Source organism: Candoia aspera, chromosome 3, assembly GCF_035149785.1.
Source record: "Candoia aspera isolate rCanAsp1 chromosome 3, rCanAsp1.hap2, whole genome shotgun sequence".
In the NCBI taxonomy this organism is placed as follows: Eukaryota; Metazoa; Chordata; class Lepidosauria; order Squamata; family Boidae; genus Candoia; species Candoia aspera.
Window position 1 is genome coordinate 13,474,816 of NC_086155.1, and position 21,287 is coordinate 13,496,102.

Below are 21,287 nucleotides of genomic sequence, written 5' to 3' on the forward strand. Positions count from 1 at the left end.
GTGCATGGTTCATTACCTTCCCCAATATTAGGAATTTCAAATGACAGCCTGCCATGGGCTCTATTCCCACAAGAAGAGGAAATTCTGGAGACTTACATATGCATCTGTAACATAACTTTATTTGTAAATATATAAATTGAGCATAGTGAATCAGGCAAGTCACCAGACAGATTATTTGCAATTCTATGCACTGACCTCAAAGACTGAGGAAAACCAATAAAACAATCAGAAGAGGAAAAATTGGGACTTTGCTTAAAGGAAAATAAGTGTTTTGTGCAACGAACCTCAGGGGTCTGTAAAACATATGAATCTTTTAGAGGGTTTTGTGTGGGAAGCTGGCTCATAGGGGTAATAATCTAGGAGACCATTTTTTTAAAGTGGCTGGTTGGACACCTCTAGGACTAAGGCTGTGGGGAATTGATTTGGGAAAATCTATAGTCTCTGTGTGTGTGTGTGCGTGTGTGAGAGAGACAGTCCATTATTCACAATATAGCATGGGGCAAATCACATTCTTGTCTCTGAGATTCACTAATTTGGCTTCTATGAAAAAAATATTAAAAGGACATTAAAGGTAGCCCTGCTGGATAAGGTCAGCAGTCTATTTAGAGTATATTCTGTTTCACAGGGTAGCCAACTAGATGCCAAGCAACTGAGTGAATTCGTAGTTTGCTTTAGTAACAAGCAAATTTATCCTTGATGTTTGACATACAACTAGGACCCAAGCATTTACTGTATATTTCAAAACCAAGTCGAGTTCATTTGGAGCTCAGTTTAGACAAAACTCTCAGTGACCTATTGGGAACATGATTGAGTCAAACGCATCAATTTCAGTCTTCCTATGAGTCCTCAACCTGCCCCCACAATTTTTTATCTGTTGGTAAATGCAACTGTTCTAACAGAATCTCCCCCCCCCCCCGTCCTCTCTCCCCACCCTTCTTTTCCTTCTTGAATGCTGGATTACTGTCATAGCTGCATTCCTGTCACTGGAGATGGAGATAGGAGCTAAACAAGATGGGTAGGAAAGATTACAGATATCTGCTCTAACAAGCAAGGGTACAGTGCTTCTCCAGCATGGATTAACAACATCTAAAGTAGAGAAGAACTGTGGAAGCCAAATGCTCACTTTGTATTTAAGCTGCACTGAAGGAAATGAGAAAGTTTGTATTTCAACCAAAGTAACCTTAAACTGCACCAATATTTTTTTCTATGAGGCTCAGACCACAATTTTAGTTCCACTTGTGTCTTGATCATGTAGCTTGACAACGATTGCATCAGCCAAGGAGAACAATTTGCAATCAGGGCAAAAGACTGACAGTTGTCTTCTTAGATCTACCATCCACCCACCTGAAAGGTTCAGAGAAGGGACTGTTCTTAAACATGGAAGCACCTTAATTAATAGTTTTTGATGGGTATGAGGGTGCTGGAATAGGATAGGAATTCAAGGTGGCATCATTGGTGACAAGAGTTGCTTTGTTAGTTGGATGGGTCTTATAAGAGCTCTGCTTTTAGAAAGCAAACATGTCTAAAAATATCCAGTGATACTGAAAAGTATAAAACATTCTAGATTTAGGCCTCCATGATTTGACATGGAGAGCCAGTTTGGTCTAGTGGTTAAGGCAACAGGCTAGAAAGCAGACCATGAGTTCTAGTCCTGCCTTAGGTATGAAAGCCAGCTGGGTGACCTTGGGCCAGTCATTCTATCTCAGCCCAAGGAAGGAGGCAATGGCAAACCACTTCTGAAATCTTGCCAAGAAAACTGCAGGGACTTGTTGAGGCAGTCGCTGAGAATCAGACACAATTGAACAGAAAAAAAAATTGACATAGAAGTTTGAAATAAAGGTATCTTCTGTTTTGGTTCTCCTGTCATTGTGCTTTTAATTATGCCCTTTGCAAATTAATTAGAGTAATGTAAACTATGGGCTCACAAGTGCACATGATGGATCAGTCCTGTGACAATATGTCTGGACAATATCCAGGAGGATTTTGGGGGGCAGGGAGGGATGGAGGGGGGGGGGCTTTCTATATTTGACCTTTCTTTCTGTCAGATGTCTTCAGTACAAACAATCCCCAAAGCAAAGACTGATCAAAAACAGGAAGGAGAAAAGGAGGAAGAGACTCAGAAGATTAAATGTGGTTTAAGAAAAGACTTCTGAGAAGCTAAAGGATATCACAAAGGACATATGCAAGATAAGGCAGTGTTTAGGGTTCTGGCTGGTTCCTTAATTTTTAGAATGGGATCTCACAACCAAATGGTAAGAAGTGATGAAGTGACCTTAGAATGTGTTTCCTTCCTAAACTTTTTTCTTCAGCTGCTCTCAGGGAACCTCTCTTACGTTTGTTGGAAGAGTTTGATTTGGCATTCAGATCTTTCTGACCATTAGCATCAGCTGTCTTTTATAAAATGCTTTGAGCAAAATCTTACACTTCTTGAGATGGTAGTACACAAGCTACAGTACAGGTAGTCCTCACTTAATGACCACAACTAGGAACAGAATTTTGGTTGCTAAGCAAAGCGATCATTAAGCAAATCCAACATGATTTTATGACCTTTTTTGCAGCGGTCGTTAAGTGAATCACTGTGGGTGTTAAGCAAGCCACATGGTCGTTAAGTGAATCACACGGTTCCCCACTGATTTTGCTTGCCAGAAGCCAGCTGAGAAGGTCAAAAATGGCAATCACATGACCATGGGACACTGCGACGGTCATAAATGTGAACTGGTTGCTAAGTGCCCAAATTGTGATCACATGACTGGGGGATGCTGCAATGGTCATAAGTGTGGGAACTGGTTGTAATTTGTTTTTTTCAACACCATTGTAAGTCCAAACCATCACTAAACAAATGGTTGTTAAGTGAGGACGACCTGTATATGCTGCAGTGGATATGCTGTCCGCTACCAAAGAAGGTGGTCTGTCACTTGAGGTTTTCCTGGCATGTTTGAAGTATGCTAGGCATGGCATGACCAGGAACAGCACATTTAGAAAGCATTTGGTGGAATATCCTGGGGATGGGGGTACTGTAGATCTATGTGATCTTAGCCTATCCCTCTTGATTCCCACAACCTGTCAAAATGTCCCTAAAACCTTGAGTGCTGGGACAGTTAGTTTTCTTCCTTTAAATGCCAGAGAAGGGGGCAGAAAAGTAAAAGAGCCTCCCATCCTAGTAGCTGTGAGGAATTCTGGATATGGAGTGGCTTTACTATGATGGAGTGATCCTAGCAGACCCGTCAAAGCACTTCATGGGTAGTAATTCTTTATGAAGCCTTGACAAGCGTCTATAGAGCACTTGATGGATTGAGACTGAGGGAGCAGCTGGACCACAGAAATGCCACCATGAGGCAAGCTCTGAGGTTGGTTCTTCCTGGTTCGTGCAGTTTGGGCCATACCTACGTATGCATAATTTTCCAGTTCACTGCCAATCCCCTCCCCCCACTTTTTTTTAAAGAAGTTTTGCAGGGAATAGTTGAATACACATGCAGAGAACCAAATCTAACTAATCTTTAGTTGCATGCTTAACTTTCACAGAACTGAATTCATTCTGTTGTGCTGCTGAGAATAAATTTTTAACTCATTTTCAAGATGAATATAAAAACATAAAAATATGAATATAAAAAAATAAGAATATTCCTGCTGGATCAGGCCAAGGTCCCTTTAGTTCATCTTTTTGTTTCTCACAATGGCTAACCAGATGCTGTTGAGTTAGAGACATCTCCCTGCCCTGTTCCCCATGCTGCCCCCGATAATGACCCCCCAAAACTGATAGCCCTCAAGAGTCATGTTCTCCATGAAGTTATCAAACCACTTCTAAGGGTTGAGTCTGAGTCTGAGTCTGAGGAAGGGGAAATCGAAACCCATGCCAGGCAAAACAGGGAAATCGAAACTCAGATTCAGCAGAGCGGGAAAGTCCTGAGCAGCTGATTGGACAAAACCAGGAGCTGGATTCAAAGCTGCCAATCAGTGCAAGGGAAAGGTGAGCTGAAAAGCATGCCAAGCAAAAGGAAGCTTGATTGGCTTGGGAGGAAAAACAGCATGAAGGGAACAGCTTAAAAAGGAGCCAGCGCAAGGACAGGACCGCCGGAGACAAACGTTCTACTGAGCTAACAGCTTCTCACAGAGAAGGAAAGCTGGAACTGTTTTCGGAGCCCTGCCCTGTAGGCACTACAGAACCAGAGCCTTCCCAGCCTCCCAATCCTTGCCTTGCTACCTTGCAGCGAGCCTCAGCCAAGCCTTGTCTTGTCACCTCCCCTTGCCATGAAATCCAGTCGAGTCCTGCCTTGCCGTCTTGTCACCCAGCCCAGTTGAGTCGAGCCCTTCCGCCCTGCCACGAAGCCCAGCTGAGTCGAGTCTTGCCGCCTTGCCACAAAGCCTAGTCGAATCAAGTCTGGCTGCCTTGCCACGGAGTCCAGTTGAGCCTAGCCTTGTTGCCTCATCCATAGCTGAGTTTTGCCTTTCAGTCTTGCCACGTTCTCCATCCGAGGCTGGTCCAGTCGCCTTGTTGCAATCTCCCACCAAGTCCTGTTGTGCCACCTGGCCGCGAACTTCAGTCGCACCTAGCCCAGTTGCCTTGCCACCAGCTCCTGCTGAGTCCCGCCTTGCCATCTTGCCACAGTCTTCCATTGAGTCCTGTCCAGTCGCCATGCCTCAGCTTTCAGTCGAGCCCTGCCTGGCCGTCTTGCCACATTTCCTAGTCAAGTCCTGTCCTGCTGCCTTGCCGTGTCCTATAGCTGAACCTGGCTTTACTGCTTTGCCAACAACTCTGCCATTGCCTGGTTGGGTTTGAATTGAACTGAACTATTATTTAAAGGACAATCGCCATTTGTATATAGTTGTATTGTAAATAAAGAATTCCATTCTACTCTCCTCTGGTCATCTCATAGCCTAACCAGAACACCACTTCTTAAATCCATCCAAGATAGTGGTCGTCACCATATCCTGTGGTAACAAATTCCAGAGGTTTGTTATATGCTAGGTGAAGAAGTACTTTCTTTGCTTTGTTCTAAATCCCTTCCCAATCAGCTTCCTTGGATGATTTTTAGTCCTAGGATTTTGAGGGTGAAAGAGAAACTTTTCTCTGTCTTTCTCCATATTATGCATATCATAAGTTATATCATAATCATGCACCTTGATAATGTGCTCCCTTAGTTGCCTTTTTTTTTCAAGCTAAGGTTCCAAACATTTTAGGCTTCTCTCATAAACAGAGTGTTCAAACTCCCTGATCATCTTGGATGTCCCTTTTTACAATTTGTATTCGCTATTTCTTACATTTACACTTCACATTTTCCCCAAAGCTTGTATTGAAGACCATTCCCCTCCCCAACTATTGCCTGTGAATTGGGGAGGTCGTCTTTATTCATTTTTGTTTTCTGGTTCTTTTACTTCCCTTCCCCACTGCATCTCCACCCTGATTTTCTTTTTGCTATTTGTTGTTGATCTGTTTTGTTTTGCTGTTTCTTCTGGAAAGAGAAAAGGGAGGAGTGTGTGTATTGTGATTGTTTTGTATTTGGGGGAGACAGATTAGCTGGTATATGGCAGTTAGAGCAGTTATTTTATAACTGTGGTGCCTTATTTCTGAGGATCTCATCAACTTCATCCAACCATGACTTTCTTGGTCTTTCCCTTCTTCTTCATTTTTAACTCTCCCTTCATATAATTGTTCTGGGGATCTGATCCCCATTAATTCTCTCTATAAGACCAAATTTCCTCAACATATTTTTTTCATACTGGTCACCCATTTTTATGTTCAATGCATGTTCTTTCTTCAGCAAAGGATCATTACCTTGTCGTGGTGCTGGAGCTTGAGCACCTCAATGATGCCATGAGCTAAACCGTGAAGGGCCACCCAAGATGGGAAGGTCATGACAGAGAGGTCAGACTAAATGCGATCCCTGGGGAAGGAAATGGCAACCCACCCCAATATTCTTGCCATATACCATTGGAAGATGAGACCCCCAGGTTAGAAGATGGTCAAAATGCTACTGGGGAGGAACAGAGGATGAGTTCAACTAGCCCCAGACGTGATGACGCAGCGAGCTCAAAGCCAAAAGGACGGCTAGCGGCCGATGGTGCTGGTGGTGAATGGCGAATCCAATGTTCTAAGGATCAACACACTATTGGAACCTGGAATGTAAGATCTATGAGCCAGGGCAAATTGGATGTGGTTATTGGTGAGATGTCAAGATTAAAGATAGACATTCTGGGCGTCAGTGAACTGAAATGGACTGGAATGGGCCACTTCACATCAAATGACCACCAGATCTACTACTGTGGACAAGAGGACCACAGAAGAAATGGAGTAGCCTTCATAATTAATAGTAAAGTGGCGAAAGCAGTGCTTGGATACAATCCAAAAAACGATAGAATGATCTCAATTTGAATTCAGGACAAGCCATCTAACATCACAGTGATCCAAAAATCCGCCCCAACCACAGATGCTGAAGAAGCTGAAGTAGAGCAGTTCTATGAGGATCTGCAGCACCTACTGGACAACACGCCTAAAAGAGATGTTATTTTCATCACGGGAGACTGGAATGCTAAGGTGGGCAGTCAAATGACACCTGGAATTACAGGTAAGCATGGCCTGGGAGAACAAAATGAAGCAGGACATAGGCTGATAGAATTTTGCCAAGACAACTCAATGTGCATAACAAACACTCTCTTCCAGCAACCTAAGAGACGGCTTTATACATGGACTTCCCCAGATGGACAACACCGAAACCAGATTGACTACATCCTTTGCAGCCAAAGGTGGCGGGCATCTATACAGTCGGTAAAAACAAGACCTGGAGCTGACTGTAGTTCAGATCACGAACTTCTTCTTGCACAATTTAGGATCAGACTAAACAGATTAGGGAAGACCCACAGATCAGCTAGATATGAGCTCACTGATATTCCTAAGGAATATGCAGTGGAGGTGAGGAATAGATTTAAGGGACTGGACTTAGTAGATAGGGTCCCAGAAGAACTATGGACAGAAGTCCTCAACATTGTTCAAGAGGGGGCAACAAAATACATCCCAAAGAAAGAGAAAACCAAGAAGGCAAAATGGCTGTCTGCTGAGACACTAGAAGTAGCCCAAGAAAGAAGGAAAGCAAAAGGCAACAGTGATAGGGGGAGATATGCCCAATTAAATGCAAAATTCCAGAGGTTAGCCAGAAGAGATAAGGAATTATTTTTAAACAAGCAATGCATGGAAGTGGAAGAAGACAATAGAATAGGAAGGACAAGAGACCTCTTCCAGAAAATTAGAAACATTGGAGGTAAATTCCAGGCAAAAATGGGTATGATCAAAAACAAAGATGGCAAGGACCTAACAGAAGAAGAAGAGATCAAGAAAAGGTGGCAAGAATATACAGAAGACCTGTATAGGAAGGATAACAATAATGGGGATAGTTTTGACGGTGTGGTCAGTGAGCTAGAGCCAGACATCCTGAAGAGTGAGGTTGAATGGGCCTTAAGAAGCATTGCTAATAACAAGGCAGCAGGAGATGACGGCATCCCAGCTGAACTGTTCAAAATCTTGCAAGATGATGCTGTCAAGGTAATGCATGCTATATGCCAGCAAATTTGGAAAACACAAGAATGGCCATCAGATTGGAAAAAATCAACTTATATCCCCATACCAAAAAAGGGAAACACTAAAGAATGTTCAAACTATCGAACAGTGGCACTCATTTCACATGCCAGTAAGGTAATGCTCAAGATCCTGCAAGGTAGACTTCAGCAATTCATGGAGCGAGAGTTGCCAGATGTACAAGCTGGGTTTAGAAAAGGCAGAGGAACTAGGGACCAAATTGCCAATATCTGCTGGATAATGGAAAAAGCCAGGGAGTTTCAGAAAAACATCTATTTCTGTTTTATTGACTATTCTAAAGCCTTTGACTGTGTGGACCATAACAAATTGTGGCAAGTTCTTAGTGGTATGGGGATACCAAGTCATCTTGTCTGCCTCTTGAAGAATCTGTATAACGACCAAGTAGCAACAGTAAGAACAGACCACGGAACAACGGACTGGTTTAAGATTGGGAAATGAATACGGCAGGGCTGTATACTCTCACCCTACCTATTCAACTTGTATGCAGAACACATCATGCGACATGCTGGGCTTGCGGAATCCAAGGCTGGAGTTAAAATCTCTGGAAGAAACATTAACAATCTCAGATATGCAGATGATACCACTTTGATGGCTGAAAGCGAAGAGGAACTGAGGAGCCTTATGATGAAGGTGAAAGAAGAAAGTGCAAAAGCTGGCTTGCAGCTAAACCTGAAAAAAAACAAGATTATGGCAACCAGCTTGATTGATAACTGGCAAATAGAGGGAGAAAATGTAGAAGCAGTGAAAGACTTTGTATTTCTAGGTGCAAAGATTACTGCAGATGCTGACTGCAGTCAGGAAATCAGAAGACGCTTAATCCTTGGGAGAAGAGCAATGACAAATCTCGATAAAATAGTTAAGAGCAGAGACATCACACTGACAACAAAGGTCCGCATAGTTAAAGCAATGGTGTTCCCCGTAGTAACATATGGCTGCGAGAGCTGGACCATAAGGAAGGGTGAGCGAAGGAAGATCGATGCTTTTGAACTATGGTGTTGGAGGAAAATTCTGAGAGTGCCTTGGACTGCAAGAAGATCCAACCAGTCCATCCTCCAGGAAATTAAGGCAGACTGCTCACTTGAGGGAATGATATTAACTGAAATACTTTGGCCACATAATGAGAAGACAGGACACCCTGGAGAAGATGCTGATGCTAGGGAGAGTGTAGGGCAAAAGGAAGAGGGGCCGACCAAGGGCAAGGTGGATGGATGATATTCTAGAGGTGACGGACTCGTCCCTGGGGGAGCTGGGGGTGTTGACGACCGACAGGAAGCTCTGGCGTGGGCTGGTCCATGAAGTCACGAAGAGTCGGAAGCGACTAAACGAGTAAACAACAACAACATGTTCTTTCAGCACCCATGCATTCTAACCCTATTTCTTCTTTTACCACACACATTTCTTCAGTACCTTATTGCCCCAATATTCAACCTCCTGTTATGTTTCTCCTGATATAGCCAACTTCTATTGTCATGTAACAAAGTAGACAGACATACACTCTTATACACACCATTATTGCTTCTTTCAACAAACATTCCTTCCTCTACCACCATGTGCATGCCTTCAAAATTTCCAACAATTTCCCCATCTTTAGTAAACATTCTTCCCAAGATACATAATTTCATCTACTTGTGCTATTTTTTTGCTATTTATGTATAACTTGCAATCATTCAGTCCATTTTCCCTGTAAAACAAAACTATCTTGGACTTTGATATATTATTTTCAGCTGTATACTTGTTGCATCCTCCAATCTATTTAGCATTTACAAATAATTCAGGTTCTCTGCCAACAACATAACATGATCTGAGTACAAAAGTGCATGTACATTGCTGTCTCTAACCAACACACATCTAATGTTGCCATGAACATTCCTTATGCATTTATTCACATTATATTAATCATTTAAAGGGACACCATACATCTTTGTCTTACACCCTGCTCAGGGTCGAACCATTCATTAAGCATTCCATTTATTCTCTTACCACATTCAGCAATCAACCCATAATTCAACCCTATTCACTTTATCACATGTTTTCTTAACCAACATTTGATAAACTTTCTTTCTCATATTCATATATTTCTCAGTGACTTGCCAAGAAGAAAAATCTGGAAACCACCTGCCTGGAGTAAAGCCATCTGACTTCCCAAATATTGTCTTTTTTTACTTCTTGGATCTTTTCAATCAGAATTCCTCCATGCTTTGATTCATTCCTGCTACCTTTCTCTAGTATAGGGGAACAATAGCAGCATTCTTCCAAATGTCAGAGATGCGGTCTTCACCCATCTTAAACAAGCCACACAGTTATCCCACCAACAAACCGCATCCACATTTTAATATTTCATCAGCTACACCATCCACACTTGCAGTCTTACCATTTTTCTACATCCTCACAGCATTTAAGTGTATGACAGTAACTGCATGGACCTTAGCAGGTGGGATCCAGGCAACAGTATGTTGGCTTGCAATGTGGTTTCTAGATTAGAATCCTAGCTTGCCTAGACTACCATAAGCAGGCTTGCAGTAAAATCTGGGTTTTAGTTTTATTTGAGGTATAATGGACAAAATGTGCCTAGTACAGTCCTTACCGTTAGCAGCAAGTGCTTCATGTAACATGGGTACCACTAAATTTGGTAACTAGTCTGCACCTTCTCTAACTTACAAAAAAAGCATAAAGTGAAAACATTATGTGAATAAATACTTAGTATTATATATTAAGGTAGTGGATCCTTAGTTAAAATTGTATCACTGGACTTCAGAGTCTTGCATATTTATTCATAAAAAATGAAAATGTCCTGAAAGGCAGGACAACAAATTGGACTGAAGAGCCAGATTACTATAAAGCCAATTACAGATTCAAATAAGATTATCTTGCTCCTTGCTCATTAGAAGATTAACAGGTTCAGTCCATGAATCTTTCTCTTCGTACAGCTGAAGTATTTTCCTGTACCAAACTTTTAAACTTATCAATGAGTGCAAAAACCTTCACCCATATGAGCAATTTTTTCCTCACCATGTTCCAGATGTTCTAACCAGAATATATTTTACAGTAGGCCCATAAAGTACAACTTCTCAAATCATCCATTACTAAGAGCAGCTTAACTGAATTCTCTTCCCTTTTGGAGTGTCTTAAAAGTGCAGGATGTTCCTAATAGATAAAATGTGTGGTGCTTGGTATTTGTGTCAGCAATCCTTGGGGGGACATGATTATTCCACAATGTTTTTCTTACTTGCTCATATGGATGCAAAGTCCTTCAGCATTACGCATCAGTTCAAGGCAAGTGATCTATCCAGAGAGGAATGACTACCAGGCTTTTATGAAGTAAGAAATAGCATTGCATACAGTTTTCATAGGTTGCTGCATTATTAAATATATTCTTGTCCACCAAAATCTTGCCCAAGATCATTTGCTTGAGCAACTGAAAAGGAACAAAACCATATATTTAGTTCATTAAGACACTTCTGGCAGGATAACCTTATGATATACAAAAGGAAACATATCAGGGGAGATGGAATCAGACTTCTACAGCTTGGATCTCCAAGGGGTACTGGATATCCCACATGGACTAGCTGGGATCTGCAATCCCAATATATCTGGAATGCGCCAGACCAGGGATGACTGCCTCATGTGGTTAGATGACTGTAGCAGCTGTCAGTTCTGATAGTTGCTATAGCTATTTCGTCATGTTCCCCGTTGCAAGGCATAAGTGCATCACAATGGGGAACATGCCCATCAGGAAAGAGGAAGGGATAACCATTATCCTTTAAACACACACATCATCCCTTAAGCACACAAACTCCTAAAACAATCACCAGGACAATAGAAGCACACCTTGGCCCGGACCTAGAAACCATTAACAGATCGGGGGAACTCCCACACATTACCCCGGGGGACGCACCTGCGCCGGACGAAGGCAAAAGGACAAAGGAAACCATCGGAGATTACCCGAATCGCCCATCGTCAGACCCATACCAATTCAGATCACCCATCCGGACCCGGCTTGTGGGACAATGGGGGGTGGAGGAGGACAAGGTCCACCACCAGGGTATAAACGGGGTACCCCGCTACCACGCCCACATTCCCGTCTTTTTTCTCCATATGCAATCTGCTTCCAATAAACAGGAAATCCTTAGACCCTCTAAGTGAGTCCGTGTCTTATTGGGAGCAAGGCTACCCTGACATAAAGACGGGAATCGAAAAAAATTTTTTTCCACTAGCACCAGTCCAGATCCAACCTGTGAGGGAACCAAGCTAGTAATGGAAGAATTCATCATCCGACGAGGCGGCTACCCAGCGAACGGCAACGGAACCCACAACCCCACGTGCCCCGACGGCGTGGAACCCACCGCCCAGTGCCCTGACGGCGCGTGGCCCAGGAGAGCTCGGGATCGAGCTCGGAGGGAGAAGCGATGGCAAACGCCACCCGGGAGTCCCAAGGCACGTGGGTCACCATTGATGAGATGGAGGAATCCTCGCCCAGATCACCCGGAGCCTCAGGGGACCCGCGGGACATCCCATCATCCACGGCGTTGGGAACCGAAGGAGAGCGGCAGGGCCACCGCACCAAGAAGGGCTCGAGAATGGCGGCAAGCCTGAGAGCAGTCGAGGACAAGCTGGAGGCGATGCAGCAGCTGTTCCTGAGGTTAGCAGAGGCGTACGAATCCCACAGCCGGGGCGCGGAGGGGCCAGGCACCAGAAGCCTGACACCCCTTACCCCCCCCTCGAAGACGCACCAGCCGGAGAGGCGGAGGAGAGGTCTGGAGGACGACACAGCGCCAGGCAGAGTCCATTTCCAGGAACCCGCCAGATGGGCTACTCCCCCCCTCCCACCCCGATGGTAAGATGACCGGAACGAAGTGGGAGCCGGCAGGAGATGGTACCAACACCACCCGAAGCCCAACGGAGGGAATCCCCACGTCGAGACCAAAGAGCCCCGACTGCCCGAAGCACATCTCGATGCTCAGGTGCGGCTTGGAGCCCACTGAGAGCGGCGATAAAGGACTTCGGGGTTAAGTTCGATGGGGACCCCACAAAACTCTCCTTTTTCCTCGCAAACGCGAGGAACTATATGGAGGAATGGGGTCCCTGCTTTCGAACGGAAAAGGGCAAAGTAAATGCCATCGCAATCAAATTAAAAGGACAGGCCACTGACTGGTATGTCCAGTTATGCCAGGCAGGTGCCCCAGAACTTGAGAACTGCAACGAGTTCCTCTGGGCAGTAGACCTGCACTTCAGGGACCCCCTGGAAAGGGAAAGGGGGAAGAGAGCCCTGAAAACCCTCAAACAAGGACAGCGCTCCATGGCAGATTATGCCATGGAGTTCCAAGCCCTGGCTGGGAAGGTCGAAGTTTGGTTGCAGTCCACCCTCATTGAGCGGTTCAAGGAGGGTCTAAACCTGAATGTACTCAGGTGGGCACTGTGCAGGAGCAACCCCGACACTCTGGTGGAGTGGATCCTGCTGGCCGGAGAGGCAGAGGACGCCCAGGACACTTTCCTCCAGGCAAAGAGGGAAGCGCAGCATGCAGAGGCGGCGAGAGGACCCCGAGCAGCAGCAGGACCGGTGAGGTCGAGACCCCAGCCCTGGAAGGAAGAAAGAGACCGACGGTTCGCCAAGGGTCAGTGCCTTCGGTGTGGGAAGGAGGACCACAACGCGGCGGCTTGCCCGAAACCGAAGGCGAGAGACAGCTCGTGGAAGGCGCCAACCAAGCCAACCCCAGCACCCAGGAAAATGCCAGCTGCGATGGGTGAAACTGCAGCAAAGGACTTCCCCCTACTCCACCGAAGAAGAGGAAAGCGACAAAGACGAACTGGCGGGAAACGCCAGCCACCTGCCCTGAGGAGCGCCAGAGAACAGGTGGAAGAAAACAAGAGGTGCGACAATTTCGGGGTGAGTGCTAATTGTCCCACCCTATACGTGAAAGTCACCCTGACCCACGGTGGAGAAACGGCAGAAGTTTGGGCGCTAATTGACTCCGGCTGCTCCAAGTGCCTTATGCACGCGGACCTGGCGGCCGCGCTAAACCTCCACTGCTATCCACTTCAGCACCACATTGTTTTTACACAATTGGATGGATCCACAGTGGGTGGGGGCCCAGTCACCCAATACACGGATAAAGTTGCGCTGCAGCTCGGCAGCCACAAGGAAAGACTGCCATTCGTCGTGGCACCGGTGGGCCAACCCCTAATCATCCTAGGGATCCCGTGGCTAGTACAACACAACCCACAAATAAACTGGACAACCAGGGAAATCACGTTTTTGGATGGGCGCTATCAAGCACCCACAGGGGATCAGGTTCCCCATGCTGCAATGGGGAGGGCGGCGACTACATCTATGCATCTGGAGGCAGTGACCCTGGAGGGTCTGCCAGCCAGATATGCAGAGTTTGCCGATGTGTTTGGTGAAAAGGAGGCTGACAAACTCCCACCCCATAGAAAAATGGACTGCACTATAGAACTGGTCCCTAACACACCCTTACCAAAGCCCAAAATCTATGCAATGACCCAGAAGGAGCTGGCAGCATTAAGGGAGTTCGTAGATAAAAATTTAGCATGGGGCTTTATTGAGCCCGCAAACTCACCAGTCGGAGCCCCAGTCCTCTTTCGGGAAAAAAAGGACGGGTCACTGAGGCTCTGTACCGACTACCGCAGTTTGAATGCCGCATCCATCTCAAATAAATACCCCTTACCCCTCATCAAGGACATCCTTGCCCACCTGGCAAAGGGCAAGATATTCTCAAAACTGGACCTGAGGGAAGCCTATTTCTGAATACAAATACGGGAGGGGGATGAATGGAAGATGGCTTTCAACTGCCCGCTGGGGTCTTTTCAATATAAAGTCTTACCATTTGGGTTGGCGGGGGCACCGGGAGTGTTTATGCAGTTAATTAATGAGGTCTTGCACGACCACTTATTCAAGGGGGTACTTGTCTACCTAGATGATGTTTTAATCTATTCAGAGATGGAAGAAGAGCATGGACACTTAGTGAAGCAAGTGCTCCGGAAACTCCGCAAGGCAGAGCTATTCGCCAAGCTCTCCAAGTGCGAGTTTCATAAATCACAAATTGACTACCTAGGATACAGAATCTCGGCGAGGGGCATCGAGATGGACCCAAGTAAGGTCCAAGCCATCCTGGCGTGGGAGCGCCCACGCACGAGGAGGAAACTGCAAAGTTTCCTCAGTTTCACGAATTTCTACAGGGGTTTTATCCAGGGGCTGGCGGAAATTGTGCTGCCTCTAACTAGCCTACTCCGGACAAAGGGCTTGGGTGACACACGAAAGTCACGGAACCCGGGAGCGCTCCTGAACTGGACTGCTGACTGTCAAAGGGCTTTTGATCGCCTCAAAAGCCTCTTTACAGCAGAGCCAGTGCTGCAACACCCCGACCCCACCAAGCCCTTCGTCGTACAAGATGCATCCGACTTCTCCATCGGGGCACTCCTGCTTCAGCGGGATTTTGACAATCAGCTGAAGCCCTGTGCGTACCTTTCCTGCAAGTTCTCCAAAACGGAACGGAGATGGCACATGTGGGAAAAGGAGGCGTTCGCAGTTCGCAGTCAAGGCAGCCCTAGAGACATGGAGGCACCTCCTGGAAGGGGCCACCTACCCCTTCGAGGTCTGGACAGACCACAAAAACCTAGAGGCTCTCAGCACTCCAAAATGCCTCAGCCCCAAGCAAGTACGCTGGGTGCAGTTCTTCAGCTGATTCAACTTTAAATTAAAGTTCATACCGGGGAGGAAGAACTTCCTAGCAGATGCTCTTTCCAGACGGCCTCAGGATGCCAGCCAGGCATCGGACATTGTGGGTACTGTGTGGACCGACACACAGCTGGGCTGCCCTGCCGCCACGCGCAGCCAAACAAGAACCCAACGCACCACAGCACAAACACCCGTGGACGGAGGGAGACGCAGGTCAATTTCACCGAACTTGCAACAATGGCTCATTCAAGCCCTCAAAACAGATACATGGTTGCAAACCAACCAACACAATGTATCTTTCACGAACCATCTAGCCTGGAGACAGAAGAACCTGTATGTGCCAGAGCTATTGCGAGCGGAAGTTTTAAACCGCTCCCACGATGACAAGACGGCCGGGCACTTTGGGTTTGTCAAAACACTACATTTAATCAGGCGACAATTCTGGTGGCCTACTCTCAGGAAGGACGTTAAAGAATATGTCGCTGCTTGCCCCACATGTGCCATGTCAAAATGAAAAGTGGGGAAGCCCCAAGGACTGTTGCAGCCAGTAGCAAGCCCCTCCTGCCCCTGGGAGGAAACTTCAATGGACTTTATTGTAGATCTACCACCCAGCCAAAGAAAAACGGTCATCTGGGTGGTAAAAGACTATTTTTCCAAGCAGGCACACTTTATACCCTGCGTGTCCATCCCCTCTGCGCAACAGCTGGCACGCCTCTTCCTAAATCACATCTATAAACTCCACGGCGCCCCCTCCCATTTGGTGACTGATAGGGGCACACAATTTACCTCCAGGTTCTGGAAGGCATTTTTAAAACTAATCGGCACCAAGCAGGCACTGTCCACGGCTTGGCACCCCCACACAGATGGCTCTACGGAGATTCTTAACTCCGCCCTGGAGCAATTCCTACGATCATTTATAAACTATCAACAAGACGATTGGGTGGACCTGCTACCTTTTGCAGAGGTAGCCTACAACAATGCAGTGCACCAGAGCACAGGTCACACCCCATTCAAAGTAGTTTACGGTAGAGACTTCATTCCAATCCCGGAACTGCCCCAACCAGACACCCCGCCCTGTTCCCCAGATGACTGGGCGGCACAACTGGCCACGATTTGGCCCGTCATCCAGCTGGCTCTCGCAGATGCACAAGCTACATACAAAAAGTTCGCAGACAACCACAGGGCGGTGCAACTGAACTACAAAGTAGGAGATAGGGTCTACCTCTCCACTAAGTTCATCAAGTCCCCACAGCCCTCGAAGAAACTGGCACCCAAATTCATTGGACCATTCCCAATCATAGAAATGATCAACCCAGTGACTTTCAAGTTGGAGCTACCCCACAACTTGAGGCGCATACACCCAGTGTTCCACTGTGCCCTACTGAAACCAGCTACCCCTTCAAAATGGCACAACGAACCCCCCCCCCGCCCCACCCATCATGATAGATGGTCAACAACATTTTGAAATTAAGGAGGTACTAGACTCCAGGAGGCTAAGGGGCACCTTACAGTACCTCGTTAAATGGAGACATTTTCCTCACCCGGAGTGGGTCCAAGCGCAAAACGTTTCAGCAAAATGGCTTGTCAAAAGCTTCCACGAAGCATACCCGGACAAATCGGCACCTTAGAATTTTTCTTGGGGGGGCAGCATGTCATGTTCCCTGTTGCAAGGCATAAGTGCATCACAATGGGGAACATGCCCATCAGGAAAGAGGAAGGGATAACCATTATCCTTTAAACACACATATCATCCCTTAAGCACACAAACTCCTAAAACAATCACCAGGACAATAGAAGCACACCTCGGCCCGGACCTAGAAACCATTAACAGATCAGGGGAACTCCCACACATTACCCTGGGGGACGCACCTGCACCGGATGAAGGCAAAAGGACAAAGGAAACCATCGGAGATTACCCGAATCGCCCATCGTCAGACCCATACCAATTCAGATCGCCCATCCGGACCCGGCTTGTGGGACAATGGGGGGTGGAGGGGGACAAGGTCCGCCACCAGGGTATAAACAGGGTACCCCGCTACCATGCCCGCATTCCCGTCTTTTTTCTCCGTATGCAATCTGCTTCCAATAAACAGGAAATCCTTAGACCCTCTAAGTGAGTCCGTGTCTTATTGGGAGTAAGGCTACCCTGACATATTTACAAAAAGACTCCTTCCTATCTTCTTGTAGCTCCATTGCCTGCTTTTTCATCCATCTTCTCAAAACACCAACCTTACTACAGCAACCAAGAGAAACAATAACTGCAGCAGTTGCTTGGTGGCTTCTGACCATTTGTTCTTCTTCTCAGGTGTAATGGGATGTGAGAATGACCCTGGAAGACAGGAGGAAGAACCGCAGCCAAGACAACCCTCATGCAAAAGATATCTCAGCTCGCAGAAGGAAAGGGGAAGTGGGAAGCATCAGAAGGAAGGGGGGAGTGGAAAGTGTCTCAGAAGGGACCCTACCTAGTTTTATGGAAAGTAAAAGTAAGGAAGGGGAGAAGTGCTTCCAGACTTGCAAGATTCTTTTACTGTAACCTTAGAATACAGGTAGTGTAATGTAATACATGGTTTGTGTTTTTTCTCTGGACTACCTCAAAGGACTGCCACCTGGTGACTGATCCTACAATCACATTATCTAGTGCTTAAATTGTAAGAGAAAATGTAGGATGACTCAAACATGAAGCCTCTTGTTGTTTATTTGTTTAGTCGCTTCCGACTCTTCGTGACTTCATGGACCAGCCCACGCCAGAGCTTCCTGTCGGTCGTCAACACCCCCAGCTCCCCCAGGGACGAGTCCGTCACCTCTAGAATATCATCCATCCATCTTGCCCTTGGTCGGCCCCTCTTCCTTTTGCCCTCCACTCTCCCTAGCATCAGCATCTTCTCCAGGGTGTCCTGTCTTCTCATTATGTGGCCAAAGTATTTCAGTTTTGCCTTTAATATCATTCCCTCAAGTGAGCAGTCTGGCTTTATTTCCTGGAGGATGGACTGGTTTGATCTTCTTGCAGTCCAAGGCACTCTCAGAATTTTCCTCCAACACTACAGTTCAAAAGCATCAATCTTCCTTCGCTCACCCTTCCTTATGGTCCAGCTCTCGCAGCCATATGTTACTACGGGGAACACCATTGCTTTAACTATGCGGACCTTTGTTGTCAGTGTGATGTCTCTGCTCTTAACTATTTTATCGAGATTTGTCATTGCTCTTCTCCCAAGGATTAAGCGTCTTCTGATTTCCTGACTGTAGTCAGCATCTGCAGTAATCTTTGCACCTAGAAATACAAAGTCTTTCACTGCTTCTACATTTTCTCCCTCTATTTGCCAGTTATCAATCAAGCTGATTGCCATAATCTTGGTTTTTTTGAGGTTTAGCTGCAAGCCAGCTTTTGCACTTTCTTCTTTCACCTTCATCATAAGGCTCCTCAGTTCCTCTTCGCTTTCAGCCATCAAAGTGGTATCATCTGCATATCTGAGATTGTTAATGTTTCTTCCAGCAATTTTAACTCCAGCCTTGGATTCCTCAAGCCCAGCATGTCGCATGATGTGTTCTGCGTACAAGTTGAATAGGTAGGGTGAGAGTATACAGCCCTGCCGTACTCCCTTCCCAATGTTAAACCAGTCCGTTGTTCCGTGGGTTCTTACTGTTGCTACTTGGTCGTTATACAGATTCTTCAGGAGGCATACAAGATGACTTGGTATCCCCATACCACTAAGAACTTGCCACAATTTGTTATGGTCCACACAGTCAAAGGCTTTAGAATAGTCAATAACACAGAAATAGATCTTTTTCTGAAACTCCCTGGCTTTTTCCATTCTCCAGCGGATATTGGCAATTTGGTCCCTGGTTCCTCTGCCTTTTCTAAACCCAGCTTGTACATCTGGCAATTCTCGCTCCATGAATTGCTGAAGTCTACTTTGCAGGATCTTGAGCATTACCTTACTGGCATGTGAAATGAGTGCCACTGTTCGATAGTTTGAACATTCTTTAGTGTTTCCCTTTTTTGGTATGGGGATATAAGTTGATTTTTTCCAGTCTGATAGCCATTCTTGTCTTTTCCAAATTTGCTGGCATATAGCATGCATTACCTTGACAGCATCATCTTGCAAGAATCCTCTTAACTCCCTTAAAAAAGCATGGGCATTTTAAGTCTGGGTGCCAGTGAGCTTGGCTTGGTTGAAAGTAAAGGACTTGTGAGCTTCTTGGTCAGGAGATGGTAATGAATATAGGAGATGGCTAGAGAGGTTCATTTAGAGTTATGGTCCTTTCTTTTTACCTCTTTTCAGAGATTCAGAAGCCTCTTAACTCCATTCAATTGCAATCAGATTATAACTCCTCCTACTGTAACTTTCTAAAACCAAGAATCCCAAAAGATAATTGGGCTGGCTAGATCACTTTGGATTCCCTATAATTTGACCCCATCCATTTCCCTCCAGGCTTCTCTAAGCATGCTGATTATGTCATCTGTTGTGATAAACAGGGCTGGAGGTTTCTCTCCCTCCCTCCCCATTTTTCTAAAACTCTGTGATTCAGAGACCATTCTTTCTGTTACTAAGCATGCCTCATTTATTGTTAAGTTCATTCATCGTGATTTATATGGTTTAACTGCTATTTTTAACTTACCTCATGATATGCACTGAAGACAAGAAAGAGTTCCAGCTGTCTTCCTTTTTGAAAAGAAGGCCAGCTATTGCTAACATGCATACTGCGCCAAATAAAGTCAAATTGAATCAAATAAAATAAACTTTGCAGAAGAGAAGAATTAAGGTGGTTACACAAATATAGTCAGACTGCCAAAAAGCATGGGCATTTTAAGTCTGGGTGCCAGTGAGCTTGGCTTGGTTGAAAGTAAAGGACTTGTGAGCTTCTTGGTCAGGAGATGGTAATGAATATAGGAGATGGCTAGAGAGGTTCATTTAGAGTTATGGTCCTTTCTTTTTTCCCTCTTTTCAGCAAAGAGCTGAACCTCTTAGGATAATGTTTTTTAAAGTGTGGTCCTAGGACTCCTGGAGTTCCTCCAAGACCATCACAGGGGTCTGTGAAATCAAAATTATTTGCCAGCCTATGTTGACAATATTTAATACAATATTAAATTCCCATCAGACGATCGTGAGAAGCAGTAGTGGGAGTGAATGTGTCAATTTTAATTTTTAATATGGTAAGCATCGATAAATATAACCCATACCAAAAAAAAAAAGGTATTTTGGGGTCCTCTATAACTTTTAGAAAGTGACGTGGTGGCGCTGCGGGTGAAACCGCTGAGCTGCTGAGCTTGCCGATCTGAAGGTCGGTGGTTCGAATCTGCGTGACGGGGTGAGCTCCCGTTGCTAGTCCCAGCTCCTGCCAACCTAGCAGTTCAAAAACATGCAAATGTGAGTCGATTAATGGGTACCACTTTGACGGGCAGGTAACGGCGTTCCGTGTAGTCATGCCGGCCACATGACCATGGAAGTGTCTATGGACAAACGCCGGCTCTTCGGCTTTGATGAGCACCGCCCCCTAGAGTCGGACATGACTGGACTTAATGTCAAGGGAAACCTTTACCTTTATAATTTTTAGAAGTGAGAAGGGGTCCTGAGAGAAAAAAGTTTAAGAAACATTGTCTTAGGATAACTTCAATCAAATTGCATCAGTCGCTGTCTGTACAAATGGTATGAATGTCCAAGGCTAGGGCTAGGTCCATGTGAAAAGTGTTAGCAGATTGCTAGGAAAGCCTTTGGCCCAGGAGAGATCAGAAAAGTCACACACCAGGCATTTCTATAAAAATAATTTTATTTACAGAAAGCAAACATATTTACAGGCTCTCAGTGAGAGCTGCTTAACTCCCTACATGCCTACACAGAAGGGAAACTGAAACTAAAACAAGTCCAGGCAAGTTCTTCTCCCCAGGTGCACAAATTAACATCTGAAAAGAGGACAATTAAATTCAACCTCTTCACCCGGCCAAAATGATTAGTTAACATAGTAACCTTAATCGGTAGTAGAAAACATATTAACAAAAAGTTAAATTAG